The sequence below is a fragment of the Garra rufa genome, unplaced genomic scaffold (assembly GCF_049309525.1).
Source record: "Garra rufa unplaced genomic scaffold, GarRuf1.0 hap1_unplaced_004, whole genome shotgun sequence".
NCBI lineage: Eukaryota > Metazoa > Chordata > Actinopteri > Cypriniformes > Cyprinidae > Garra > Garra rufa.
In genome coordinates this window covers 2,203,196-2,219,863 of record NW_027394279.1, presented here as the reverse complement: position 1 = coordinate 2,219,863, position 16,668 = coordinate 2,203,196, and positions in this window count along the sequence as shown.

Below are 16,668 nucleotides of genomic sequence, written 5' to 3'. Positions count from 1 at the left end.
GCTCTAACTTCAAAAATCATGCAAAACACTTCTAACACCTTCAGATATGTTTCTCTGTGTTGCAAAATAGGTTTTATTCATGCACAGACTGCAATTTTAATTTTGGACCGAGTTTCAGCTTGCATTGCCAGAACCAAGTTTGTTATGTGCTGAAAAGCCTTTTTCTGACATTTCAGGCTCTAACTTCAAAAATCATGCAAAACACTTCTAACACCTTCAGATATGTTTCTCTGTGTTGCAAAATAGGTTTTATTCATGCACAGACTGCAATTTTAATTTTGGGCCGAGTTTCACCTTGCATTGCCTGAACCAAGTTTGTTATGTGCTGAAACGCCGTTTTCTGACATTTCAGGCTCTAACTTCAAAAATCATGCAAAACACTTCTAACACCTTCAGATATGTTTCTCTGTGCTGCAAAATAGGTTTTATTCATGCACAGACTGCAATTTTAATTTTGGGCCGAGTTTCAGCTTGCAATACCAGAACCAAGTTTGTTATGTGCTGAAACGCTGTTCCCTTTTGAGAGCTACACTCGATGCTGCGCTTGCTAAAGCGCTATGGGAACGTCTCTATTCGTGACCAGCTGTGAATGATGTGTGTAACACGTCAACAGAGTTGACCCGGAGGTATTATAGCCTCGGTTGATGACGTCATCAGAGCGCACCGTGACACGTAGGCTATAAATAGATGAGCCGCAGGTGCATCGTCAGGTCTTTTGTCTTCAGATCATTCTGTGCGTGTGTGTGGCAAGAACTCTCTCTCTCTCTCAAATCAAACTATTGATCTTGTTAGGAGTTAGTTGTCAGCAGTCAGTGTGCAGAACTTTCATTCTCTTTCTTTCTCTCTTGTTCAACGTGTTTAACAGTTTGAAAGCAGAGAATGAGTCTACAAAGCTGTAAGCGCTGTGTGCCTCCTTGCTCTCGTCCTATGAGTGAGTTAGACACACACGATTACTGCTTTGTTTGTTTGGGGGAAGAACATGCGGTTATGGCGATAGAGAAAGGCGGATGCGAGCACTGTGATCTTCTCACAGTTTAAATGCTTCGCTCCCGTCTGAACTATTTCCATTCCGCACCCACATTAACATCGTGGGGTTCTCATATGGATTTGGTTCATGAGCAAGAGACGGGTCTGTCCCTTTCGCTTGCCGTGTCACCAAATCCTAACATTCCCTCTCGTGATCACGAAGCGCGCTCTTGCTTCTTCGGTTCATGAGAGGGATGACGTTTTTCTTTGTTCGAGCAGCCAGCCTTTGAGCATTTCTCACACGAAAGAATCTGTAGCGGAATTGCTAGAGGTGGTTGCTCGTGCTGTTGCCAGGTTACAGCTTGACTGGCTATGCAAACAAAAAACCCCCAAACATAATAAACTGAATTAAAACCATATACTTCTCGCGTCTTTGTGCCTTCGACGTCGACTTTTTTCGACTATCGTGGGTGTAAATTCGCGAGGGTATACGGAGATGCCTCGGGTTTGAAAAGACGCTCGTGAGCTATCTCTCGCCCGCTTCGGCATCTTCAATTAAAAAGCCCTTCCCCACTAAACCGAAAGTGAAACCTATCGTATTACATTAACGTTAGTGGGTAAAGCTTACTAAGCTGCAAGTCAGGCTTGTACTGCGCTGCACATAATGAAACTATGTTGCAGGCATACCAGGCCGACTTATTGAAGGAATTGAGTGTGGGCGGAGCTCCGTTGAGCAAAGATCTGTCTCTCTGTGCGACCTAGCAGACGGCCCGTGTAAACCATCGGCCGTTCAATGATTGCTTTAGTCAGCACAGAGAGGCATTTGCGGCTAAATCTAACAGGATTTAAAGAGAAAGATACTTTATTCCTGTTGGATTTTTTCCCTTGTGTTTTCCTCTGGCTTATTTGTTGACTCTGTTGACTCAGTAGTCACCAGATTTTAGGGGATTAAAAAACATGAAGCATGTAGAATTTTCAGAAATTCTTTCCTCGCCGCACTCAAGGGGAGGGGCTGTCTGCCACCCAGCCTCACCCCGGTCCTTCAAAACCCAGGGAAGTTCAAAGCTGAGCGTGGCTGAGCGCGCTCCCCCTCGTGGGAATTGGAGGGTTCACCACGTTCAGCAAAATCCCAAGCCGGACCTCAGGACTTTCATTAACAAAAAGAGGAAGTCCTAATGGTCCGGCAATCAGTGGGGTAGCCCCCCCCCCTCGCGGAAGGGGGCGCAGTTAGATCTTGTCGCCCCTTCCTAATAACATCATAAAACTCTCCTTCCCCGCCACTTCGTGTGTTTCGGGGGGCAGAAGTTTCCAGTGAAATGTTGGATGTTCCGTTGCTTCCAGCTGTCATCCTGGACGCGGAACATCTGACACCCCCTCAAAAGGAAGTATCAAAATTATACCACTCTCAGAGAGTCTGGCAGCATGAAAATCTCTGTCAGGCATCTCCCTTTGGGTGCTAAAGACAGTAAAATACAGAATTCAATTCTGTCATCATCCTCTGCGTTTCAACGGCGTGGTTTCTCACTTCCGTGAAGCCGGAGTTGATGCACGTATTGTCACAAGAGCTACAATCTCTTCTGAGCACAGAGGCCATATAACATGTTCCTCTGCCAGAGAGAAAGTCAGACTGTTACAGCAGATACTTCCTGGTTCTCAAGTAAGATGGGGGACTGCGTCCAATCTTAGATCTTTGAGGCTTAAACCATTCAGTCAAAGCACTCAAGTTCAAGATGTTAATTATCAATTTGGTTGTGAATCAAATTCAACATTGCGTTTGGTTTCACAATCGATCTGAAGGACGCATATATATATATATATTTCTTTCATAGAAATATTGCCACATCACAGGAAATTCCTGAGGTGCGCTTTAGGGGGCAAAGCGTACCAATTTCGGGTTCTTCCATTCGGCCTAGCCTGGTCACCCGCACATACACAAAATGCATGGATGCAGCACAGGGCTCCATTACGACTCCTGGGCATTCGCGTTTTGGACTGTATAAACAATTGGTCAATTCTGAGCACAATCGCGAGAGATGGAGATCCATCACGAAACATCGTGTTAGCTCATATGATTTTTCTAGGGTTGAGACTCAACACCAAGGAAAGTGTTCATTCTCCTACCTTGAGAATTATTTATTTCGGAATCTTTTGGGATTCGGTTACGATGTGGGCGCAGCAGCTTCCCGCTCGAATCGAGACCATTCAGTAGACCATGACCAAGTCAGGCCAGGCCAAGAATGCACTGTTCGTCAGTGCCAACAATGTTAGGTTTCATGGCATCAGCATCCACGGTGATTCCCTTGGTGCTGTTGCTCATGAGACAGTTTCAGTTGTGGTTAAAAGCCGAAGGATTTTATCCAAGAGCCAATCCTTTAAGGCAAATAAAAGTGGCGCGCCGTAATGGCTTCGTACACTAACTATGTGGTTCAGACCCCGGTATTTTACTTTGGGTCCCACTCTAAGGGCTCCTTGTCGTCGCAAAAATGCTAACGACGGATGCCTCCCTGATGAGCTGGGTAGCGGCCTTAAGTGGTCGTCCAGCTTAAGGGGCACGGGAGGGCCGTCAGCTCGTTTGGCACATCAGCTGCCTCGAGTTGATGGCTATATTTCTGGCTCTGAAATATTTTCTCCTTCAATTAAGAGGCTGTTATGTCCTAGTGCGGGTGGACAACACAGCGGCAATCTCTTACTTAAATCACCAGGGAGGTCTTCGCTCTCGCAACCTAGCAGGATAGCGAGACAGATTTTTCTCTGGGCCCAAGGAAAGTTCCTGTCATTCAGGGCAGTGTACATTCCAGGGCATTTGAACGTGGGAGCAGATTCACTGTTCAGACAGACACTACCAACAGGGGAGTGGAAACTCCACCCAGAGATAGTGAATCAGATCTGGAACAGTTTTTATCAGACGGAAGTGGACCTCTTCGCCTCTTTTCAGATAGCGCAATGTCCCCTCTACTTCTCTCTAAGTCACCCAGCTCCCTTGGGTCTGGATGCGATATCACACACATGACGCAAATTGCGCCTGTATGCGTTTCCTCCAGTCTTTCTCTGCCCCCAGGGGTTCTAGCCAGGGTTCGCCAACAAGGGATTTGCCTCCTGTTGGTGGCATCATGTTGGCCGAACTAAGCATGGCTCTCAGAGATAATATCTCTCCTCGACGGCTCGCCATGGCGATTCCGCAGAGGAGGGACCTTCTATCTCAGGCGGGGGGAATGATATTCCATCCCAGGCCCGACCTGTGGAATCTTCATGTTTGGCCCCTGAGGGGAACCAACTGAGGGACACTGGGCTTTCACCTGCCGTTATTGAGACCATCCTAAGTGCTAGGGCTCCCTCCACTAGGAAAAATTATGCCATCAATGGGGACCTTTTGAAAGGTGGTGCGCAGAGCACAATGTAGATCCAGTTAACTGCCATATTGCTTCAGTACTGGACTTAATGCAAGGTAAGTTATTAACAGGCAAATGTCCTGTTACTCTTAGGGTTTATGTGGCCGCTCTTTCGGCTTGCCACGCCTTAATTGACGGTGCACCACTCGGGAGACACCCTCTGATCTCTCGCTTCCTCTGCGGAGCCAGACGACTGAGGCCTCCAGTTAAGACCAAGATCCCTTCCTGGGACTTATCTAACAGTCCTGGAGGGTCTGGTTGGACCCCCCTTTTTGAACCTTTGGAGTCAGCGTCTATGAACTTCTGACTTTTAAAATGGTTTTTCTAATGGCAATAACCTCTTTAAAGAGAATTGGGAATATGCAGGCTCTGTCTATCTCGTCATCCTGCTTAGACTTTGCCCCAGGTATGGTGAAAGTAATTTGCATCCTCATCCTGATTATCTGCCCAAGGTTCCATTCTCGGCTGGTCATCCGGTCATTCTTGAAGCCTTCTGTCCTCCACCGTTTTTTAACGCCGGAGCAGCAGGTATCTCATAGACTGTGTCCAGTCCGTGCTCTTCAGGCTTACGTCCACCGCACTAGCCAGTGGCGTAAGTCAGAGCAACTTTTCATCTGTTATGGTATCCATAACAGAAGGGCAGCTGCCTCCAAGCGGACTATGTCTCATTGGGTTAGGGATGCTATTGCTCTTGCCTATGAGGCGCGCGGTCAAGCTTCGCCTATAGGTCAAAGGGCTCACTCCACCAGAGGGGTCGCCTCGTCCAATGCGTTGGCAAGGGGTCCTCCCCTGCTACAAGTTTGTGGTGCGGCAGGCTGGTCCTCTCCGCACACATTTATAAGATTTTATAGTTTGGATGTTCATGCCACTCCGGGCTCTCACGTCCTTGAGTCGACATCGCAAGCTAATGTCTAGGCCTCCTTGCGTTCTTGTGAAACACACCTGCACAGCCATAGGGGTCCAGACATGTTCAAGCACGGCGGCGTGGGTATTCTCGTTCCCATAGCGCTTTAGCAAGCGCAGCATCGAGTGTAGCTCTCAAAAGGGAACTCTCTGGGTTACTTTTCAGTAACCCTGTTCCCTGAGAGAGCGGAACGAGATGCTGCGCTATCATGCCGTGCTGAAGATGTCCAGCAGGACTGCTCTTCAGACAAAATATCCTGACGATGCACCTGCGGCTCATCTATTTATAGCCTACGTGTCACGGTGCGCTCTGATGACGTCATCAACCGAGGCTATAATACCTCCGGGTCAACTCTGTTGACGTGTTACACACATCATTCACAGCTGGTCACGAATAGAGACGTTCCCATAGCGCTTTAGCAAGCGCAGCATCTCGTTCCGCTCTCTCAGGGAACAGGGTTACTGAAAAGTAACCCAGAGAGTTTTTCATTTAGGAAGTACTAAAATTACTAAAACTATAATGAAAAAAATGAAAGCTTAAAATGAAAACTGAAAATATAAAACTTAACTTTTATTATATTAAACTTATTTTAAACATTTTCATTTAACCTAAATAAATACAAAGCTATACAGAAATATAAAAAAAATACAAAAATGACAAGATCAAATTTTACATAAAAAAACAACAATTAAAAGTAATAAATATTAATATAAAATACATTTTGTTTATTATATATTTATTTTCATCCATAATTTAGCTAATTGTAGCATTAACTAAATATATTAAAAATGTATTTTTGGCAATTGAAAAATCTCTAATAAAATATAAATATTAGAGATGAATACTAGATGATACTATATAAATGTTAATTGTTAAAATGACCAAAACTTAAATTAAAAATAAAACTGAAAATATAAAAATAAAAGCAGTTTCCAAATATTAATAAACACTATAATAGTATATAAAAAAAAAAATCTAAAATAACACTGACACTATCTAAAAATATACACTACCAGTCAAAAGTTTTTAATATTTTTAAAGTCTCTTTTTAAAGTCTCTTTTAAAGTCACCAAGCCTGCATTTATTTGATTCAAAGTACAGCAAAAACATTCAAATTTCAAAATATTTTTACTTTTTAAAATAACTGCTTTCTATTTTAATATTTTTTAAAATGTAATTCATTCTTGTGATTTTAATCTGAATTTCTTAGCATTATTCCAGTCACACGATCCTTCAGAAATCACTCTAATATTCAGATTTACTGCTCAAAAACATTATTATAATTATTATGTTGAAAACTGATGAGAAGATGTTTTTCAGGTTTACTTAATAAATAAAAGTTCAAAAGAACAGTGTTTATCTGAAATAGAAATCTGTTGTAACATTTGATCAATTTAAAGAATCCTTAATAAATAAAAGTATTAATTTCTTGAATTTCTTTCCCAAAAAAAATTAAAAACAATGACTCCAAGCTTTTAAATGGTATAGTGTATAATGTTACAAAAGCTTTTTATTTAATATAAATGCTGTAAATAATAATAATAATAATAATAATAATAATAATAATAATAATATTATAACTATTAATACAGCAAATCAGCATATTAGAATTATTTCTAAAGGATTATCTGACACTGAAGACTGGAGTAATGCTGCTGAAAATTCAGCTTTGATCACAGGAATAAATTACATTTTAAAACATATTCAAACAGAAAGCAGTTATTTTAAATAGTAAAAACATTTCACAATATTACTGTTTTTGCTTTACTTTGTATCAAACAAATGCAGGCTTTATGAGCAGAAGAGACTTCTTTAAAAAACATGAAAAATCTTACCGTTCAAAAACTTTTGACTGATAGTGTATATAAAAAAAAAATGTATATTTATTTTTGATTTGGCCACACAGTTTGTTCTTTCTGGCCATGTTTCTCCATCACTGAATAAGGCTTTATGAACTAGAGAAGGATAAAGAGATATGAAGAGTTAAAGAACAGAAAAAAAAATTATTTCTCACCCTCCAATTAAAGAAAACGATTGCTCTGAGGTCTCCTCTGATTGACACTCACCCCTGACAGGCTGTGATTTGCTTCTAGGCGGTGCTGGAAATTGAGAAAGCCAGCAAGTCTGACGACTGTATGCTAATAGAGACACTTTATGATAATTCAGACCTTGGATGCTAATCGCGAAGCTCCGCGCAGACGTGACATTTGGTCCCGCTCACAAATAGAGGGCAAATATACGAAACAGGACAGTGACACGAATGTCAGCGACTCTGATTAAGTCCCACCACATCAGCCAATGTCAGTGGTGCATCATTCAGGATTATTTCCTGCCAAATTAGAAGAAAAAAAAAAACATGCTGTCCCTGCAGAAAAGACCAGAACTGTTGGTCTACAGCAGTTAGGTGGTTCTAACTGGTTTATATTGGTTTCTAGGCCAGTTTTAGTTTGTCTGGTGATTTTCAGGCATTTTGCAGGCAAGAATACCAAATGCAGACCAGCTCTGAGATTTCTATTGGTCAAATGTGTTGGTTTTAGACTGATTTTTGGCACCTGACAAAGCAATGTTGGTCACACCATCATAAACTAGCTGCAAATTCATGCTGGTCTTTTTAACAAGATGCCTGTTTGAAGTGGGTGGGTGTTTTACTTACTTCTGCAGGTTTATTTTGGTGTTTAGTACAGTGTGATGTTGTGGTTATTCAACAGCTTATGATTGCATGAGCCAAAAATGCTTTTTTGAGATGAGCATTGTTTGGTCATTAGCATGAAGTCAATCAACAAACAAGGTTAAGAAAGCAAAATGTCACAGGACAGTAATTATTGTATATTTAGAGACCGTCCTCAATCAGATGAAAATATATTCAGAGAGCACAAAGAAGCTGTAATACTGGAGGAAGAGGGCGGAACTGACCGGATTTAGAACCGGAAAACAGGAAAATTGGAAATCAGAGGAAATACTGAATTTATTCACAGAGAGAAAAAAAAAAAAAAACACATTCAAGTTCAACATGATGGAAGACAAACCTTACAATTCACTATGGTTATCAGAGTTTCTACAAAAATAAATAAATAAAATAGATTAATTAATTAAACAATATATATTAATATATTAAGCAAGGTATTTGCTGTTTAGCCCAAGTCCAAAAAAAATTGATTATACAAATAAAATTAATTTTAAATAAAACAATTGTATTATTATTATTATTAATAATAATAATAATAATAATATTACTATAAAACAATTATTTAAAAAAAAATCAGAATTTAATACACATTAATAGATAGCTACATGGATTAAAAAAATGTAAAAAAATAATAAATATAAAATATATACACACACACACACACACACACACACACACAAATAAATAAAACAATTAAAAAGATGAATTAAATCAATTCTAAATATAATACATTAATATATCAGATAGATAAAGTTAACATGTAAAATATATTTTATAATGACCTATACGTATAGAGAGAGAGAAAATTTTATTATTTATTTTGAATACAAATATATAGAAAAATACAACAAATTTAAAAAGTTGAATTAAATAAATAGTAAATAAATTATGTTTATTTATAAATAAGATAAATAGAAGATCTATGGATGAATAAGAAGTATAATGTATTTTTAATAATTACATTAAAAAGTATATATGTGACCCTGGACCACAAAACCAGTCATAAGGTTAAATTTGACAAAACTGAGATACATACATCATATGAAAGCTCAATAAATAAGCTTTCTATTGATGTATGGTTTGTTAGGATAGGACAATATTTGACCGAGATACATCTATTTGAAAATCTGGAATCTGAGGGTGCAAAAAAAAAAATCAAAATACTGAGAAAAATCACCTTTAAAGTTGTCCAAATTAAGTTCTTAACAATGCATATTACTAATCAAAAATTACATTTTGATAGGTTTACAGTAGGAATTTTACAAAAAAAAAAAAAAAAACTTCATGGAACATGATCTTTACTTAATTTCCTAATGATTTTTGGCATAAAAGAAAAATCAATAATTTTGACCCATACCATGTATTTTTGGCTATTGCTACAAATATACCCCAGCGACTTAAGACTGGTTTGTGGTCCAGGGTCACACACACACACACACACATACATATATACATATATATATATATATATAATTTTTTTTTTTTTTTTTTTTTTTTCACATACATAAGATAAATTTAATTTTGAATAAAAATAGAAAATACAAATATATTCATTTATTAATATATAAGACAGATAAAAAGTAAAAATTACAATATATTTAAAAATAACTTTAAATAAAAAAAATTATATATATTCCGAAAATAATATATACAAAAATAAAACAATTTAAAGAATTACAAAAAAATAAATACATTCTACATTTAATGCATATTTGAATATATAAGATGATAGAACGACAGAATGATAGAGGTAGAACAGTAGATAGAACGAGACAGACAGACAGATCAAATTAAGAAATTATATATTTTTTTTTTAATTCAATTTATAATTTACTACATTCTTATTTTTGATTTGGGCTAATTAAGCAACTACATTACAGCCATTTACAACACCCTAGCAACTGCATAGCAACCTAGCAACCATCCACAACACCCTATAGGGAATAATCTTGCATTACTTATGGATAATATGACCTTTTGCAAACAAGGTTTTAACATCAATCTGCTGGACTTTAGCAGTATTGGAGAAAAGGTACATACTGTTTTTTAGAGGAATAGGAACAATAGCTAGTTATGAATTCTGTAGAAAAGGAGAAATGTCACATTCTGACACTCAACACCAAATTAAAATGCTAAAAATATTACATGACGTTCTTGCCTTGTTCTCGCTCGCTCGGTAATCAACAGAAAACCGCAGTGAGCCAAACAAATGTTCTCTTAAAGACAGCTGACACATTTAGAAGCGCCGCCTAATATTTCATGTTAACATTTCAACTCTGCCGCCAAGATAAAGTCTGCTAAATCAAGCATATTATTAGCCGCTGTACTTTATTACTGCCTTTATTAATGATTTAAGAGCTGATTAGCATGTTCCTTTTAAATGTTTTAATTATTTCTCTGGCTTAGGCAAATATCCATTCTGTTGACTAAGATTAAAGATGGGAAAGTTTCTCGGGTGCAATTTCCTGACATTTCTGTAGAATATCCTTTTTTGACTTGATGTTAAATTATTTTTTTCTTGCTTCACAACCTTTATGATGTTATTTTATCTCACCAGAAGTGTGAAAAGGGAACACTTTCATATCACTGATTACATTTCTCTTTTTTCCCCTTGCTTCCATGATAATGTTAAATGTTTTAATTTAGATAAAATATTAAATTAAATGTTTTGATTAATTGTGTTCAATAAATCCATGCACATTTATTAAGAAATACATTAAATGTGGTAAGTAAATAAATGAAGCAAATAAACTAATATTGACTTACAAAAATAATAAAAGACTACTACTACTGGGGGGAGGGGGCTTAATTGTGATGAATTGTGCACAACAATATAACCTTGGGCATTAATTTAAAAAAAATTAAATATTAAATTACAAAATAATAAAATACTACTACTTTTAATACTATTTATCTGCTAAATTAACTGCACGTTATTTGATAAAAGATTTAAAAAAAAGGTGTGATAAATTGTGCACAACAATAAAACTTGGGCCACTCATTAAAATTTTTTAATTATATTAAATTAAATATTGCATTTGATTAAGGTGACAATAAAACAATAAAACCTGGGGCATTCATTTAAATAATAAAATAAAATATATAAAAAAAAAAAATCAATAAAATGAATTACAAAAATAATAAAACTAACACCTTCACTACCATTTATCTGCTAAATTAATAAACATTAATAAACATTTTATTAAAAAATAACAAAAGTATAACTTTTACTACTACTTTCCTGCAAAATTATTTATTTCAAATATTATTTTGTAAGTTATTTGAAGAAAGAATAGATTTAAAAAAAAAAATATATATATATATATATATATGTGTGTGTGTGTTAATGAATTTGCACAATAAAACCTTGGACATTCACTTTCACATAAAAATAAATAAATAAATTTAAATAAAATAAAATATTGAATTACAAAAATAATAAAAGTCTATTACTTTTAATATTACTAATCTGCTAAATTAATTATTACAATATTATTGCACGTTATTTGATAAAAGATTGGATTTTTAAAAAAAAAAGGTGTGATGAATTGTGCACAACAATAAAACCTGGGACATAAAATAAAATAAAATAAAATAAAATAAAATAAAATAAAATAAAAAATAAAAAGACCACTTTTACTACTATTTATCTGCTAAATGAATAACCGTAAATGTTACTGCACATTATTTGATGAAAGGTTATGATATTTTGTTACAGGTATATGCGAGAAAATAATAATAATAATAATAATAATAATAATAATAATAATAATAATAATAATAATAATAATAATAATAATAATAATAATAATAATAATAATAATAATAATAACACCCCTTAAAACAGTACATAACTTAAATTAATAAACATTTAATTAAAAAAAAATAACAAACCTTGGACATTCATTTAAAACAAAAATAAAATAAAATAGTTATGTGAATTGTGCACATTTACACGAAAAAAACAAAACAAAAAAATTAAAACTAATTAATCAAAATCAATAAACAATTACAAAAAAATAAAATACTTTTACTACTATTGATCTCCTAAATGAACAACTGTTAAGGTTATTGTTCATATTTTTCAATAAAAGATCATGATTTTAATGTGTTAATAAATTGTGCACAACGAAACCTGATTAAGAAAATACATAAAATTCTTAAAATGTAAAATAAAATAAATAAATGTTTAATCATAAAATATAAAAAATAAAACTACTTTTACTAATATTTACCTGCAAAATTAATAACTTTCAATATTATTGGGCATTTATTTGATAAAAGATTAGTTTAACTTTTTTTATTAGTTTAATTTGTTGAATTGTGCACAATAAAACCTTGGACATTCATTTAGAAAGTACAATAAATATGGATAAAATTAAATTAAATAATTTTTTATAAATCCTTATTTAAAAAAAAGCAGTAGAACTTTTACTACTATTTATTTGCTAAGTGCGTTTAAAAAATGCTATTGTGCATATAAAAAATGCTTTTAAATTTTTCATCAAATGTAGCACCTTACAATACTTTTTTTTTTTTTTTATCTGACATAATGATCCCTTCTTACTCGATTCCTCGAATCCATCACTGGCCAATGCCCAAAGTATACATTATGGCCCGGTTTTACAGACAGGGCTTAGACTAAGCCAGGATTAGCAGATAGTTCAATTAGGATATGTATGCAATTTTTATAAACATGCTTAGAAAAAAACATTACTGTTGTGCATCTTGAGACAAAACAAAGGCACCAATATATTTTTAGATCAGTCTGTGCAAGTTTCTTTCAGTTTAAACAGCTCAGACTTATATTTTAGTCTAGGACTAGGCTTAAGCCTTGTCTGTGAAACCGGGGGAATGAGTCTAAATTAAAGACAGCCACTGAAATCTCATCCAGCACATTAGAAAACAAAACTCTGTGTGTAGTGCATGAGCTTGTATTGTCAAACTGCTGGGGAATCCCACTCCACTTCAACTGACTGAGATCAAGAGCAGAAACTCACACAAGCCTGTAGCAGCAGCACCATTCATCCTCCCCAACAACTCAACTATCAGATCTATAGTGTTTTGAGAAGTAAACCCAACAACACCTCGTCTTCCACATTCAGATTTGTCAGATCCGCCCTCGTCCACAGAACAACGGCACGCGCAGACAACACGGAAAAGCAAAACACTGTCGGAAATAACAAATGCGTCTGGGTTTTGTCTCAAGCTTCCTTCTCCTACAGAGCAGCACAATCAGCCCAAATGAGGTGAAATTACAAAAACATTTGCAAAAATAAACGCTATATCTATCACCAGCTCAAAATAAATAATCACAGCATGGAGATTAACAGCAGTGGTTCCATTTCAAAATGCTTTCAAAATCAGACACAAAAGAACCGGGTGTAATTTAGTACAAAGCCCTCGCTAAAGCCTATCGCATACTGTGTGTTTTTTCCTTTCGTACACTGTGATGACGGATTACTGCAATTGTTAACAACAATTACGTTTTTTTGTTGTTGTTGTTTAAAAACTTTTATGTACAGTCGTGGCCAAAAGTTTTGAGAATTACATAAATATTGGAAAATGGAAGTTTTTAGTTTTTATAATAGCAATTTGCATATACTCCAGAATGTTATGAAGAGTGATGAGATGAATTGCATAGTCATTCTTTGCCATGAAAATTAACTTAATCCCGAAAAACTTTCCTCTGCATTGTTAAGAAGGCTTCAGGGCGTCCAAGAAAGTCCAGCAAGCGCCAGGATGGTCTCCTAAAGAGGATTCAGCTGCGGGATCGGAGTGCCACCAGTGCAGAGCTTGCTCAGGAATGGCAGCAGGCAGGTGTGAGCGCATCTGAACGCACAGTGAGGCCAAGACTTTTGGAAGATGGCCTGGTGTCAAGAAGGGCAGCAAAAAAGCCACTTCTCTCCAAAAAAACATCAGGGACAGATTGATCTTCTGCAAAAAGTATGGCGAATGGACTGCTGAGGACTGGGGCAAAGTCATATTCTCTGATGAAGCCTCTTTCCGATTGTTTGGGGCATCTGGAAAAAGGCTTGTCCGGAGAAGAAAAGGTGAGCGCTACCATCAGTCCTGTGTCATGCCAACAGTAAAGCATCCTGAGACCATTCATGTGTGGGGTTGCTTCTCATCCAAGGGAGTGGGCTCACTCACAATTTTGCCCAAAAACACAGCCATGAATAAAGAAGGGTACCAAAACACCCTCCAACAGCAACTTCTTCCAACAATTCAACAACAGTTTGGTGAAGAACAATGCATTTTCCAGCACGATGGAGCACCGTGCCATAAGGCAAAAGTGATAACTAAGTGGCTCAGGGACCAAAACGTTGAAATTTTGGGTCCATGGCCTGGAAACTCCCCAAATCTTAAAACTTGTGGTCAATCCTCAAGAGGCGGGTGGACAAACAAAAACCTACTAATTCTGACAAACTCCAAGAAGTGATTATGAAAGAATGGGTTGCTATCAGTCAGGATTTGGCCCAGAAGTTGATTGAGAGCATGCCCAGTCCAATTGCAGAGGTCCTGAAAAAGAAGGGCCAACACTGCAAATACTGACTCTTTGCATACATGTCATGTAATTGTCGATGAAAGCCTTTGAAACGTATGAAGTGCTTGTAATTATATTTCAGTACATCACAGAAACAACTGAAACAAAGATCTAAAAGCAGTTTACCAGAAAACTTTGTGAAAACTAATATTTGTGTCATTCTCAAAACTTTTGGCCACGACTGTATATTTTAACATGCTTGCACTGGTGCAAAGGGTGATTGGAAATTAGTTTTGCCACACAAGAAATCTCTTTTTTTTTTATCTTCACTGCTATTTTTCAACAACAATGTACAAAATGCATTGAACATAAATAAATCTGGTGGTGTTTATTTGCGTTTTTCTTTTAAATAAGCACAAAAAAAAAAATTGCAGAATTGCAAGACAAACAAATCAGAATTGTGTGATATAAACTTGCGTTTGCTAATAAAGTCAGACTTTTTTTTTTCATTTAGACTATTTCCCCAAATTCTGTAAACTTGTGAGAAAAGAAGTACGAATTGTAAGTTATCTCACAATTCTGTAAACTTGCAAAAAAGTAACAATTTTCTCACAATTCTGATTTTTTTCTCACATTTCTGAGATATAAACTCACAATTGTGAGAAATAAAGGCAGAATTGTGTGATATAGACTTGCAGTTGTGAGTTATAAAATCAGAATTGCGAGATATAAGCTTACAATTATGAGTTATATAGTCTGAATTGTGAGACTTTTTTCTTGAAAATGTGAGTTTGTGAGATTTATTGCGAGTTTATATCTCGCAATTCTGAATTTTTTCACACAAATCTAAGTTATCTCACAATTCTTGCAAATATGAGTTTGTATCTCGCAATTCTGACTCAATTTCTTAAAATTGCGACTTTATTTCCCAGAATTGCGAGTTTATAGCTTTCAATTCTGAGAAAAAAGTCAGAATTGCGATATGTAAACTCGCAATTGCAGTTGAGTTTCTCACAATTCTAACTTTTTTCTCACAATTCTGAGATATAAACTCACAATTGTGAGAAATAAAGTCAGAATTGTGTGACATAGACTTGCAGTTGCGAGTTATAAAATCAGAATTGCGAGATATAAGCTCACAATTGCGAGTTATATAGTCAGAATTGCAAGATACAAACTCGCATTCGCAAGAAAAGTCAGAATTGTGAGTCTTTTTTCTTGCAAATGTCAGTTTGTGAGTTTTATTGCGGGTTTATATCTCACAATTCTGACTTTCTCACAAATCCAAATTCTCACAATTCAGATTTTTTTTTTTTTTTTGCAAATATGAGTTTGTATCTCACAATTCTGACTAAATTTCTCAAAATTGCGACTTTATTTCCCAGAATTGCGAGTTTATAGCTTTCGATTCTGAGAAAAAAGTCAGAATTGTGATACGTAAACTCGCAACTGCAGTTGAGTTTCTCACAATTCTAACTTTTTTTTCACAAATGTGCCTTTTTTTCCTCACAAATGCAAGTTTGTACCTTGCAATTCTGAGATATAAACTCACAATTGTGAGAAATAAAGTCAGAATTGTGTGATAAACTTGCAGTTGTGAGTTATAAAACCAGAATTGCGAGATATAAGCTTACAATTGCGATATATTGTCAGAATTGCGAGATACAGACTCGCATTTGCGAGAAAAGTCAGAATTGTGAGACTTTTTTCTTGCAAATCAAACAAGAGTTTGTGACTTTATTTCCCAGAATTGTGAATTTATATCTCACAATTCAGATTTTTTTCTTACAAATACAAGTTCTCACAATTCAGCCTTTTTTTTTTTTTTTTTGCAAGTATGAGTTTGTATCTTGCAATTCTGACTTCATTTCTCAGAATTAAGACTTTATTTCCAAGAATTGTGAGTTTATAGCTTTCAGTTCCGAAAAAAAAAAGAGATAAAAAGTGGCTTTTGCCTTTTTTCATTTTTTATTCAGTGGCGGAAATGGGCTTTTATGAATTTGACACCTTCCTTACTTCTGACAAATCTTCTTCTTTTGGAAAGTCATAGGAATGCTATTTTGGATTTTTCTTTTGTTAAGGGGCAATGGAAACACAAATTACATTTATTACAGTTTCCGTTCACAACTGTTTGTGTTTTCCCAACAGTAGCTGCGTTTCCATTACCCCTTAAATTGCGCAAAATGAAATTGCGAATTGAAAATACGCCTAATGGAAATGCGTTAATTGTGGAAAA